The sequence below is a fragment of the Cyprinodon variegatus genome, unplaced genomic scaffold (genome assembly GCF_000732505.1).
Source record: "Cyprinodon variegatus isolate N-32 unplaced genomic scaffold, C_variegatus-1.0 Scaffold2671, whole genome shotgun sequence".
NCBI classification, from domain to species: Eukaryota; Metazoa; Chordata; class Actinopteri; order Cyprinodontiformes; family Cyprinodontidae; genus Cyprinodon; species Cyprinodon variegatus.
The window spans coordinates 14,171-17,664 of record NW_015153124.1 but is presented as its reverse complement, the minus strand read 5'-3'; positions in this window follow the sequence as shown (position 1 = coordinate 17,664).

Sequence of the window (3,494 nt, the reverse complement as noted above, 5' to 3'; positions counted from 1 at the left end):
ATGACTTGGATAATAGCGCGTTGTGACAAACACCAGATACAGCACTGGGACTTGATCAACAGCCGATACCGCACCGTGACGTCACTAACCAGTAGGTGGCAGTAGTGTTCTTTGACAAACATGGATGCCTCCAGTAAAGCACATTCACATGAAATTATTCTTAATTAAAAACACTTATCATTTATTGAACAGTATATAATAATTTCATATTTAAAGTATTTTCAGAAGTTTGAATTCTGAATATGACCAAACTTCTCCTTTAATAAACAGTTTGTAATAACCTAGACGTGCTTTGAAACTAAAGGGGAGCATTTTCTCAACCTATTTTATATAAATATTATATGTACATATTATTAACCCACATATTCATCTCTCACCTGTGACTTGTTTGTGTATACAGTAGTTAATCATCAACTATAAAGTCCCCTTTTTCCATTTCTATCAGTAGAAAAGACTATTAACGTCACATTATCTACCTCCTGACTGCTTGTCTCTGGGCAGACCACTTGTTTCCAAGTACTCGGCCTGGAATGATACACAGCGTTATCGAATTTGGGTGTTTATGGCTACCCCTGGGAGACATCCATGGATGTGTTTGAAGCCATGTGGGTTAAAAACCATCTTTGGATATGCTAAATGTTGAAAAGCAGCCTCCCTGGGATTCATGTGTGAAACTGAGGGTCTGATGGTAGGATAACAGCAAAGTGGAGCTGACTGTCAGTTAGTATTTTTAGATAACAAATTTGTTAACAGTCTCCCCTCTGTGGGTCTCACTCCCACGGATCTGGTTTCCTTGGTTTACAGTCCTAACATCCCAACAGAGACATTAGACAGCAAATAGACGCACTCCTTTTTTTTTTTACTACATATGGTGCGTTCTCCTCTTTTTACTTTCCAAGCTATTTTTTGACTATATCCTAAATTAAAAAGAAACTTTGACTTTTCTGTTTGCCGGTAAACAAACTGGCAACTTCACACTTTGTTTAATTTCTTCCCACCTGCTCAGACCTCTACATTTATTTGGACGTTAAGTTGTTGTCTAGACAGTAAATGTCGTCCAGCTGCGTCTGTTGATCCAGACATGTGTGTCGCTTTTCTTGTTTATGTGAAAATCTGCTTCTCCATCTGTGTATCCTGGAGCTGGGATGTGTTTCTTTCTGACATTACAAGCCGTAACCTCGTCATAAAGGGCCGCATCATGTGCTGATCATGCGCCCTCGTCTGTACTTAGAACAAACATCTCCTCTCTTCTGCACTTTGTGAGACCTCTCTGTCTTTATTGTTTAATTGGTAGAGTGATCTCCCTTTTGCTCTCGCTAACCTCGTTAAAGCCCTTCAGCTTAAAAAACGCTCCCACCGAGGCTGTGGTCGTTCATTTCATCAGACAGGGACTAATACAAGTCCAACACAATAAGCTATTTTACAGATATTTTAGCGGCTATCTTTCTTTTTTTGCGTTACTATCTCAGAAAATGAACTTTCCTCATCCCAGCATATAAGGGAAGCATAAGTTTTTATTTTTCTAACTTCAAACTTGTAAATTCTGTCTTCTCATGCCAAACAGAGTGCAGTAAATCATTGTTCTTTGTTCACTTTCATCCTGATCAGTTTACGGCATAAAATATCCTCAGCTTCTCTCCTCTTTCAAATCTTCTGTTTGAAACATAGATCAATATGCTTAAATAAATGATTTACATAGCTTATTTATCTTTGTGCGCAGTGGCTGTCCAAACTTCCTCACCACTGATGTATTAACAGCCCCACACTTTGATAAATTTGACTTTAAATAATTTAAAATTCGAAAGAAATGCAAACAAAGGCAAGATTGAAACAAGGGATAACCAATCCTGCTAATAAAGCAGAATAAGAAATATTTTCCTGCAATAAGTAAAGCTCATGTGAAAAATGAATAGTTGACTGTTGTGATTTACGCATCGAGAGATCCCAGCAAATAAATAAAGGACAGTGAGGACCAATCAGAAATCAGGGAGCAGATTTGAAACATATAATCATATAGTTAATTTTTCTGTATTTATTTCAAATCCATATTGTGTATGTTGGGTTATGTGCTGTATGCTGTTTATTTTTCATGTTTTTCTTTTAGTATTTTTCACTCTGGGATGTGATGATGTCTACTTTGTGCATGGAGTGTGTCAGAGGGCAGTAGAGAGCCTAAGTGTTCACATGGTGTTCAGAGAGAGAGTAGAGAGNACATTTGGCATTACAAGGTTAACCAAACTTGCGATTTTTCTTATAGTGCAATCACTAACAACTCTTACTTTCTTCATGGAATTGCATTTAAAAAAAAATACATGCACTATCGGACTATTGGATCCTCGCATGCAGATGAGGATTTTCTAGTGTGCAAACATTGCTAAATAGAATGCTGTTTGTTAGTGGAATATTGCCTCTGCCTCATTCTGATTTCCCATCGTCCCTGTGGGTCAGAAACAAATTGAACTCACTAAACACCAGTTTAAAAATTGGTGCAAAGTTAATCACTAGGAGAAGAAATTGCATGACCAGATGGCCTTTTATGCTGCATCACGGTGCTAATTGAGTTTTATCTTTGTTTAAATTGAGCAGTTCTGATCCATTCAGATATAAAAAGAAAACTGTATTTTGCTGTGGAAGATGTTTTAGTTTATGTTTTAAAGCTATAAATAAACACTGCTGGCTAACTGATGAGGCTGTGACAGCTTCCTGCTTTTACTGCTCCTCTCTGCGTGCAATTATTACAGTGTTTTCCCCCGAAAATTGTTGCCCGGGCTGTTGTTGCTGGGGGTTTTCTTGACTTGATGTGAAAAACACTACAGTTAGAAACCATTTTATTTGCCACCAAGTAATTAAAACAGCAAACTGAGGGAGTTAAAATTCAAATAATAAACAAAGCAAAAACACCCTGCAGGACCCCCTGAACTCAGCTAGCTGCATTGGTAGAACCGTCTATTTTAAGATTATTCATTACCAGCAGGTCTGGCAAGTTACTAATACTATAACTTAATACCTTATTGTTTGCAGGCGTATAACAAATTTAGTCCAACAGTACTAGAGACTATTGAACTAAATGACTATTTGATTTTTTTTTTAATGAGTCTGGACTGCATTCAATTATCTCTACTTTATAATATTAGATAAAATCTCAAATAGGTAATTCCACCCTGATTACAGGTTTTATAAAGGCATCCAGGCATGACTTTGCAAATTTCTATAACTCTGGTTGCAAACCAAGGCCCTCTAATTGAATAATGGTGCCCTATTGGCTTATCTGTTTTTGTTTTCGACTGTCTTTGCCCCATTTGTTAGTTCATTTTTAAATCTACAATATGCATCATAATACTCATGCAAGCCATTTCTAAAAACACACACATAAATAAACTACTCTCCAGAAGCATTTTGAAGGTTTTATGTATTCAGATTTAACACCATGAGGCTCCCAATAAGTCACAAGCTTAAGTGCATGCTCCTTCTCCGTTCTCGTTGCTTGTTTTTTA